The sequence below is a fragment of the Ornithorhynchus anatinus genome, chromosome 4 (assembly GCF_004115215.2).
Source record: "Ornithorhynchus anatinus isolate Pmale09 chromosome 4, mOrnAna1.pri.v4, whole genome shotgun sequence".
NCBI classification, from domain to species: domain Eukaryota; kingdom Metazoa; phylum Chordata; class Mammalia; order Monotremata; family Ornithorhynchidae; genus Ornithorhynchus; species Ornithorhynchus anatinus.
In genome coordinates this window covers 53,632,016-53,642,784 of record NC_041731.1, presented here as the reverse complement: position 1 = coordinate 53,642,784, position 10,769 = coordinate 53,632,016, and the positions used below count along the sequence as shown (strand labels likewise).

At 41.6% G+C, this 10,769-nt stretch overlaps 1 long non-coding RNA gene across 1 annotated transcript; it reads right to left on the bottom strand.

Annotated features, from left to right (window-relative positions):
- Window positions 1–555: 555 nt before the first annotated feature.
- LOC103170654 lies at window positions 556–8,890 on the bottom strand. Its single transcript, XR_486327.3, has 3 exons — window positions 8,850–8,890; window positions 5,558–5,630; window positions 556–2,181 (listed from the first exon to the last, which is right to left on the bottom strand). It is a non-coding gene; the product is annotated as an uncharacterized LOC103170654 (long non-coding RNA).
- Between the last annotated feature and the right edge of the window lie 1,879 nt (window positions 8,891–10,769).

Here is a 10,769-nt window from a genome sequence, read left to right as displayed (position 1 = left end):
GTATCTACCCCAGCGCTTAGAACAGCGCTCGGCACATAGTAAGCGCTTAACAAATACCAACATTATTATTATCTGTAAAATGATCATCACATACCTATTCTCCCATCCGCTTGGACCTGGAACCCCATCTGGGTAAGGGACTGTTTAATCTGATTTTCCTATCTCTACCTCAATGCTTAATACAGTGGCTGAAAGAAAGTAAGTGCTTAGCAAATACAATTGTTGTTACTCTTGTTATAATTATTATTATCTTCTGGAAGTCTCCTGATGCGTGTGTCTGGAGCATTGTTGTCAAGCAGCTCCTAGAGAACTAAGAAGGCTTTGGGTGATATTTGTGCCCTCTTTGATAGGTAGATTTTCCTAGTGAATCACAAGTGACTTCTGTTGACCCTTGGAACCAGGATCCACTAGCACAGTGGTACAAAATAAACACAGTTGCTATGCTCCTGAAAACTCTTGTGTCACACAAAAATGGAGTTGTCGATCATTGTTTCAAAGGGATAGAAGAGGTTAAAGGAAAAATGTTGGAGAAAAAATTGCAGTAATTCAGTCCTCTTCCACCTATGGCTCCAGTGTTAACAATGGTATTTATTGAGCAATTACTGTGTGCACAGCAATACACTAAGTGCTTGGGAGAGTACAACATAACAGTTGGTAGACATGTTCCCTGACTGCAAGGAGGGTATCTCTGGATCTTCTTGGAACTAAATGTGACTTTTGAGTCACAAAGGAGAGGTGAGACTTTTGAAGCCCCCTTCTGTCAATTTTGGAGGCTCCCAAGGGCTTGACTGGTCTTCAGAGCTGGGAGGGAAGGAGGGAGATGGACGACTGCTGGCAGGAGCACAGGGAAGAACAGAAACAGGGGCAAGTGCAGGAGCCGCAGCAGATCTTAGACACCCACCATGTGCCACCAGGAAGCCCTCCCTCCTTCTCAAATATCCAAGCAGCATGGCCCAAACCCATCCTGTCAATCAGGCAACTGTATTTATTGAGTGCTTACTGTTTGACAATCACTGTACTAAGTGCTTGGGAGAGTATGATATAACAATAAAAAGAACATCCCTGCCCAAAATGAGCTTACAGTCTAGAGGATAGGCCACAAAGCAGGAAAGGATGGTATCCTGGTCCAAGTTGGAGAAGGTCAGGTCCCCCTCTCCCCCGGACATGTTGATATTGTGCCCTTGGAGGATGGGGAGGGATCAAGCAGTGAAGGAGGGGTATTGCTATTGATTTTCATGCTGGGCCACGTGGGCACAGCCTTTTCGACGTGTGTGTGGGAGGGCACTGACACTATTCTCTGCCAGTGCTAGCAGTTAACTGTCATCTTTCCTTACCTCTTCCTTATCTTCTCATTGACTTCCTTTCTTTCCCTTTCCCTTCTCTACTTTTCCTCTCTCTTCCCTTTCCTCTCCTCCTTTCTCCTACTGGTCCCACAGCATTGTCTATGAAGCAGGACATGGTGGCCGGGATATCATTAAATGCACTGAGTGCAGTGTGACAGCATCCTGTTGTGAGTTCTGCAGTAGCCCCAGAAAATCATGAAACCCTGAAGCTCCTCTAGATTGTAAACCTGTTGTGGGCAGGGAATGTATCTGTTTTTGTTGTATGTACTCTCACGAGCACCTAGTACAGTGCTCTGCACACAGTAAGCGCTCAATAAGTATGATTGAATGAATGGGGTATAACATCATCCCAGATGCCACTGAGCAGGCATTCTGAAGGGCTCAGCTACAGAACGAGGCATTTAAATATTCCGCTACCATATGGAATGGGAGATGATAAATTTGCAGTCATTAGATTTGCAATACATAAGTTACATAAATGAGTGTTTAAATTGTGCGATTGGCTTTTCTGGCACCAACTGCTCAAAGATTTCATTTTGTGTGGCTCTTCTGCAAAGAAAGGTTGCTGACCCCTGGCTGAAACCAGGGTGGTCACAGGACTATGTCATTTATGTGAAGCAGCATTCCTGACAGAACACCTTCCCATTATAATCAATACCCAGCCAGTCTACAACCCTGTTATGACAACTATGTTCCCCTACCCTTACATTACAATCCTTCCAAATTGTGTAATATAAACATGCATTATAATAGAAAAGACTGCTGTCAGACATGGCTCTTTCACCCCCAGCTTGATCACAAGGATTTTGGTAAAGTCCTCAGAGATCCGAACTTCATCCTAGAATGAGAAAGACAGTTCTCTATTCAGAACAGTGACGCAAATCTTAGACGCTTCAGTCGTGACAGGGATTTAAATGATTGTACATCAAGTCCTGATAAGCTCCAAAGTACATTTTTGAAATACCTTAACAATTGACTTCAATGGATATTTTAGCTCTGCAACATCATGTCTCCCAAATTAACTAAATGTTTGAAGAGTGTAAACTCCACTAGATTATAAGCTCCTTTAGGGCAGAGATCATGTCTAACAACTCTATTGTCTTCTCCCAAGAATTCACTGCTGTGGTCTGCTCAGAGTGAGCCCTATATAAATTCCAGGGATTGACTGATTGACTGGATTGAAGAGTATAACCAGTCCTACAAAAGCCACTAGTGGTCTAATCAATTTCTCTGCAAAGGTTTTTAGTTCTGAAGCCTCAGTCATCTTTTCTTCTTTTAGGTGATATTTAAGCACTTGCTATGTGCCGGGCACTGTACTAAACATTGGGGTAGGCATGATCTAATCAGGTTGGACACAGTCCATGTCCCACTTGGGGCTCACGGTCTTAATCCCCATTTTACAACTAAGTTAACAAAGACACTGAGAAGTTAAGCAACACCCAAGCTCACATAGCAGACAAGTGATGGAGCCAAGATTAGAACACTGGTCCCTTTGAATCCCAGGCCCATGTTCTACCATGTGCTTAGAGAAGCAGCATGGCTCAGTGGAAAGAGCACGGGCTTTGGAGTCAGAGGTCATGGGTTCGAATCCCGGCTCCACCACTTGTCAGCTGTGTGACTGTGGGCAAGACACTTAACTTCTCTGTGCTTCAGTTACCTCATCTGTAAAATGAGCCCCACGTGGGACAACCTGATTCCCTTGTGACTACCCCAGCACTTAGAACGGTGCTCTGCACATAATAAGCTCTTAATAAATACCAACATTATTATTATTATTATTATTATTACCCAGTAGGCCATGCTGCATCTTGATCTTAACAGGAGCCTTCATCCTCCTCCTCCTCCTCATTCTTATCTAGTACAGTGCCCTGAGAATTGTGACCACTTGAACAGCTGTTAAAAAATCTCAGTATTGCTCAAGCTCTTACTATGGGCTCTGAACCAGATACAAGCCATCAAATTGCATACATTCCCTGCTCCACATGTCACAATTTATGCGGGAGGGAGGACAGGTGTCATTCCCTTTTCAGCAATGAAGTCAGTGAGGCCCAGAAATGTGAAATAATTTGGTCAATCACACCAAAACCAGATGCATAACTGGGTCTAGAACTTGCTTTCTTGATTCTCAATCCATACTTTTTCCCTAGGTCATGATACCGCCCTACATAATAAATAATAGTACTCATTTTAATTATTATAATAGTGAGAACTGCTTCTCTGGAATAAAACTGTTTTAGAATGTGGCCAGGTTTGAGATGGGAAGTATTTCTACCTACCTTGGGTCTTACCTGTATAGGCCATCTTACCAAGGGATTTGCCCATTAACACTTATGCTTAATAATAATAAAAATAAGTTGTTATTTTATGGTACTTGTTAAGTGTTTACTATGTGTCAAAGTACTGTACTGGACTCAGTGTAAAATACAAGATAATCATTATTATTTGGTATTCATTAAGTGCTTACTATGTGACAGTACTGTTCTAAGCACTGGGGTACATTCAAACCTCTCCTCCCTTCTCTCTTTCTACCGCCCACCCCGCACGCTCCGCTCCTCTGCCGCCCACCTCCTCGCCGTCCCTCGGTCTCGCCTATCCCGCCGTCGACCCCTGGGTCACGTCCTCCCGCGGTCCTGGAACGCCCTCCCTCCTCACCTCCGCCAAACTGATTCTCTTTCCCTCTTCAAAACCTTACTTAAAAATCACCTCCTCCAAGAGGCGTTCCCAGACTGAGCTCCTCTTCCCCCTCTACTCCCTCTGCCATCCCCCCTTTACCTCTCCGCAGCTAAAGCCTCATTTTCCCCTTTTCCCTCTGCTCCTCCACCTCTCCCTTCCCATCCCCACAGCACTGTACCCGTCCGCTCAACTGTATATATTTTCGTTACCCTATTTATTTTGTTAATGAATTGTACATCGCCTTGATTCTATTTAGTTGCCATTGTTTTTACGAGATGTTCTTCCCCTTGACGCTGTTTAGTGCCATTGTTCTTGCCTGTCCGTCTCCCCCGATTAGACTGTAAGCCCATCAAACGGCAGGGACTGTCTCTATCTGTTGCCGACTTGTTCATCCCAAGCGCTTAGTACAGTGCTCTGCACATAGTAAGCGCTCAATAAATACTATTGAATGAAAGATAATTGGGTTGGAACAGTCCCTGTCCCCCATAAGGCTCAAGTTAAGCACAGTTCCTGTCCCCCATGGGGATCAAAATCTAAGCAGGAGGGAGGAGGATTTAATCTCATGTTTACAGATGAGAAAACTAAGACACGGAGAAGTTGTTACTTGCCTAAGGTCACACAACAAACAATTGGCTACTTGTCTCTCCAACTTAGTCTGTGAGCCCCATGTGGGATAGGGACAGTGTCCCACCTAATTAACTTGTATCTACCCCAGCATTTATAAAAGGGCTTGACACATAGTGAGCACTTAAAAAATACCACAGTAATGGTAATAATATCAATAAGTAACCGAGCTGGGATCAGAATGGAGGTCCTCTGACTCTCAGGTCTGGGCTCTTTTTCCTAGGTCATGCTGCTTTGGTCATTTTTTTCTTTAGAAAAAGCCAAACTCTAGATTTTCTAAAGTTCAAGATCTAGTCCATTTCTTGTCACCAGACAATTTCCAACAGACTTTGGGCTCAAAAATAATTTTTGAGAATCAGTAGTTGAAATTGGTACATTTAATGGACAAAATCTGATCTGTCTTCACATTTAAGGCAGCAATGACTGCCCTGAGTGATTCTAATGTGGGGTGAAAATTCTTTCCAGAAATCTGTGTGAACCTTAATGATCCAATGTCTTACATGTTCAGCAGCCAATTGGAGGAGCACTTGATAGCCTGAAAGATTCCAAAGTGTTAAACTGAGGTGATAAGCAGGCAGACTGGGTTTTTTTCCTTTAAAATTGTATCCTAATGCAAGGCAGCTGTATCTTTGGATGAAGGGGGCTCCACCTTACTCTTGTTAACCCCTTACCAGTTGGTCTGGACTTGAGGGTTGGTGAAGGAGTGATTCAAAATTCTGAAATCAAGCAGAGATGGTCTGACTTCAAGGTTTCTAGGGCAGGATCAAAGGCTGGACTAGGAGTTCCATTAGTTAGGTTGACCACACATGGAGTTGGGTATCAACATGGATTTTCCACAAGAAAATTCCCTTCAAAGACTACACCTGCCTTATGCAGACACTGACAGCTCCACCTTTGCCTTCCCTAATGCTATTTACCTTTAGCTGTTGGGTCCAGGCCACTGGAAGCTCAAATATTCCACGTTTCTTCCTGAAGCCATTCATCCAGCTCCTTCAAACAGCAGAAACAAGCAGAAAGAAACAAAAATGGAGATAATGTAAGTTCAATTTAACTCCATTTCTGGCTGATTGAAGTTGGCCTGATTCCTCTTAGGCCATGAGTTGCTATGCTCGCTTCTGGTGTTGAAATGAACTAAACTCTGTCTCAGTGGTCAGGTGATTATATTGCGAAGTGCTTGAGAGCAGCAAGTATTGGTCTGCTTCTGGTGTCATCTTTATAAGGTTCAGTGAATTTTGAGGTAGTGCTCAGCAAATGCATAATGAATACCACTGATTGGTTTACGGTGTTATGCATAAATGCTGTTGTTAAGTTTGTGAAGTCTCTTCATACACTGCCAGAAAGCACCAGTCCCGGCTCTGCCACTTGTCTGCTGTGTGTCTTTGGCTAAGTCACTTAACTTTTCTGTACCTCATTTCCTCATCTGTAAAATAGGGATAAAGACTGTGAGCCCTATGTTGCACAGGGACAGTGTCAACCTCATTAACTTGTATCTGCTCCAGTGCTTAGTACAGTGACTGGCACATACTAAGTGCTTAGTAAATATCATTTAAAAAGCAAAAGCTTCCTTAATTGTCATGAGGAGGAAACAGGCTATAGAAAACTGGACAAAATTCTTGAATGAAATCTGTTGAGAGAGGATTTGAGCACATACTTTAATTATTCTTTAATTGCTACTTGGGTACAGGCTTACATTTAAATCTCTCAAAATGCCCCCCTCCCCCTCCACAAAAAAAAAAAAAAAAAGCTTTCTTCCCTGAAATTGATACCTGTAGGTTGAGTTGGTAAAGCTTAAAATAGAACTGAATGGAAAGCAAGCAGTTATTATTTGGTTAAATTCTACATCACATGGGGTTCACAGTCCTAGTAGGAGGGAGAACAGGTATTTAATCCCCAATTTATAGATGAGGAAAGAATCAGAGAGAAGCAAAGTAATTTTCCTGAAGTCATACAGCAAACAAGTAATGGAGCTGGGATTAAAATCCAGGTCCCCTGACTCCTGGTGTTGTGCTCTTTGCATTAGACCACGATTAGCTCTAGACTGTAAGCCTGCTGTGAGCAAAGAATGTATCTGTTTATTGTTATATTGTACTCTTCCAAGATCTTAGTACAGTGCTTCGCACACAGTAAACACTCAATAAATACGATTGAATGAATGAATGATTAGTTGTGACCAGAACGTATTCATGGGTTAGGTCCAACCATATGCTGTGCTACCTGGGATTTATGATGGAACATTGACATTTAGCTCTGTGACAACATTTTACTAACTTTGAAAAGAAAGCAGACCTTGCAGCTGGAGAAGAATTTGCTGTCTCCTCACATAAACTATCACTCTTTCCATAATCTTCAATGCCCCTTTAAATTTAATTTTTAACTGTAATTTTTGGAAATGTTAACTTTTGTATGTGAACTTCAGTGAATGAAGGAAAGTCTATTTTTTTCCATAAATTTTAAGTAGGAATTGACCTGGGGTATAAGAAGTCTGGCAACTTTCCTTCCAGACAACACATAGCTTGAGATAAAATGTTTCTGGACAGATAGAATGCAAAGATTGATAACGCAGTCTGTCTAGTGCTTTTGGGGAAGCTAATTCCACTGGCCCATTGACCATCTGGATGGCGTCATAGTCACCAGGACGGACAACGATGCAGAACTACCTGAGCTATTCCAAGTTTCCGAGGAGCCATACACGTCATGGCGATAGGGAGATTGATCTTTTCTTATCCTGTCTGGATCATTCCTCCTTTCTGCAGTCCGTTTACTCAAGCAGTATGAGTCATTGGCTTAGTCTCTGCCCTGAACTGAGTTTGCTTCACAACCACGTTTAAAAGAGACAAAATAAAAAACTAAACAAAACAGAAACCTTCTGTCTTTCGGGGTTTTTGACAGAGTTGTGTTATATTTATCAAAGGTTACATTATTGGGACATCTTTGAACATCTCTCTCTTTGTTCAGTCATCAAATAGAATATCTTTTAAAGTTTAGGAGATACACGGATGGGATTCTGACTGCTGTCCAACTAAGCTTCAAGTTCAGTTGCCTGACAGATGTGTCGGTTAAAGGAGGACTATAACTTTTTGCGCACTTTTGTAATCCCCTGTTTGTTTCATTTGGCTCCTTTCCTTTTCCAAACATAAGCACCCATCACAATCAAGCATTTGTTTCTGTTTGAAAATAGAGAAACTTGACAGGCAAGATGGACCAACAGAAACATGACCTACTGTGCCTCTGTAAAGAATTGAAATCAGAAGTGATGCTGTTCTTTGCCAACAACTTTCTAATTTTGAACAAGTGTCTATACAATTTTCTGACAGCATTGAACTGCAGGTTCCTGATTCAGTGAGGCATTTTAGGGGATAATGCCACCTTTGTAAAGAATGCTGTTCTCTTTATATATTTTGGTCTTTCTCAAGTTAACAAACACATCATGGAAATAAAATACCCCATGAGAGTTATAAAGGCACATTACCATTTAGCTCCTTTGTAAGCGAGAAAATACTAACTGAAAAAAATGTTACCATAATCAGATCACAGACTAAAACAAGCTATAAGAGAAAATATAATAGGCTACCTCCAGGCTATAAAACAATAATATAAGTGAAGCGCCCCTTCCAATTTGAAACCTCCAGCAAGCCTCTGGATACAGTGGTAGAAGGAGAAACTTGTTTTAGCTCAATTATGAAGAAAACCTTTGAAATTGCTTAACAGCATTCAGGGAATCCAGTGAATTTCCATGCAGAAATATGCTGTGATTTCCATAACTTACTTGACAAATCCACATTGAGCTAAGCAGGGAGCTCAAATGAGCAGAAAAATGACTACCTGGTAAGCATTAATTCCTAGAGATATGCTATCCCCAGAGTATCAAGCTCTAAATAGCCAGGTGCACCTCTGGCATTGTCTAAAAGAACTCTCTTGGGAAAGTTAAAATAAATAAAAATCAATAATGTTTACTTAGTGCTTACTGTATGCAGAGTGCTTGGGAGAGGACAATATAACAGAGTTGGTAGGCATGGCTCTGGATATGACAATCTTATTATAATTATAGTATTTGTTAAGCAGTTACTGTGTGCCAGACACTGTTCTAAGCACTGGGGTAGATACAAGCTAATCCGGTTGAACCACAGTCCATATCCCACATGAGGCTCACAGTCCTAATATCCTTTTACAGATGAGGTAACTGAGGCACAGAGAAGTGAAATGACTTACCCAAGGTCACACAGCAGACAAGTAACTAAGACCCTGGACTTTCCAACTCTCAGGCCTGTGCTCTATCCACTAGGCAATGCTGTTTGAGAGAGAGAGAAAGGGATTATTAGAGAGAAAGGGATTAGCACTCAATAAATACCACTGGATGATTAAAGACAAAAAGTTTGGAATGTTAGAAATTCCATCCCTAACAACTACATTCTTCAATGATTGCACTTTCACGCCACCCAAGCCTTTAAATACTCACAACACCTAGTAGCACTTACACATGAATCTTGAATACTCTCTTATTTCTTCCTATCTGTGATATACTTTAGTATCTGCCTACACAGCTAGATTGAATGCTCCTTGAGGGCAGGGCTAATGTCTCCCAATTCTATTGTGCTTTCCCAAGGGCCCAGTTCAGCCATCTGAACATAGTAGTTTCTCAGTTAATACTACTGATTTGATTAGAGTGGTAGCATGGGGTAGTGGAAAGAGCATGGGTCTAGGAGTCAGAGGACCTGGTTCTAATCCTACCTCCACCACATGTCTGGGTGACCTTGGACATGTCACTTCTCTGTGCCTCAGCTACCTCATCTGTAAATTGGAGAATAAAACTGTGAGCCCCATGTGGGACTTGAACTTTGACAATTTTGTAACTACCCTGTGCCTGGTACATAGTAAGCACTTTGCAAATATCATTAAAAAATTTCAATTTAGGATGAATATTCAAAGAAGAAAATTATCATACTGTTCTTCCAAGAGCCCTTGATTCAGAGACAGAATACTGAGGTGGTTGGACTATTGGTTTGATTCAGAATTATTCCTCATGGTTGGGCACAAATAATAGAGCAGACTTTTACAACTTCGATATTACATAGACATTGCTACCACTAATAATAGTGGCATTAAGTGTTATGTGCCAAGCCCTACTGGGGTATATTAAAAAAAAAAAAGTCATGGGGCTGAGAGTTTGAGGGAAACAGAACAGATATTTAATCTCCATTTTGCTCATGAGGAAACTGAGGCACAGAGAAGTTAAGTGATTTGTCCAAGGTCCACAGAAAGTAAGTGGAGAAGCCAGGTTTCGAATGCAGGTCCTCTGTTTCCCTAATCCATGCTATTTTCACTAGACTGTGCTGAGACCAAAATATTATTTTGAGCATATCTCCACACTTAAAAACCTCCAGGGGTGTTAATTTCTCTGTGTTTTTCTTTAATGGTATTTGCTAAGCAGTTACTATGTGTCAGGCACTGTACTAGGCACTGGGTAGATACAAGATACTTAGGTTGGACATAGGCCACATCCCACAGGCTATCATCTTAATCTCCATTTTTACAGGTGAGGTAATTGAGGCACAGAGAATTCAAGTGAATTGTCTAAGGTCACAGAGAAGACAAGTGGCAGAGTTGGGATTAGAACCCAGGTCAAGTGTTAAACTGAACCTCCTGACCACTATTTATATAGCACTCAACCTATTCTCTCCCCTTTACCCATCCTCATGCCTCTCCCACTTCTACCTAACCCACCCACTTTGCTCCCTTATCACCAAAGCTACCTACTCTGTCTCCTTCTCATATCTCTCTTCCTCCATTAACCTCTTGCTCATGTCTTCCTTTCTTTCTGCAAATCCCTTCTGCTTTGCATCCTTGTAGACCACTGTTCTCCCCATCTTAAAAGCCATTCTTAAATCACATGTCTAGGAGGCCTTCCTTGATTTGATTTTTCATCTCTCCACTCTTTTTCCTAGTCTTCTGCCATCTCATTCATTAAATTCTATTTGGGTGCTTACTGAGTGCAGAGCACTATACTAAGTGCTTGGGATAGTACAATACAACCATAAACAGACACATTATCTGCCCACAACAAGCTTATAGTCTAAAAGGGACAGACATTAATGCACGTAAATTACAGATATGTACATAAGTACTGTGGGA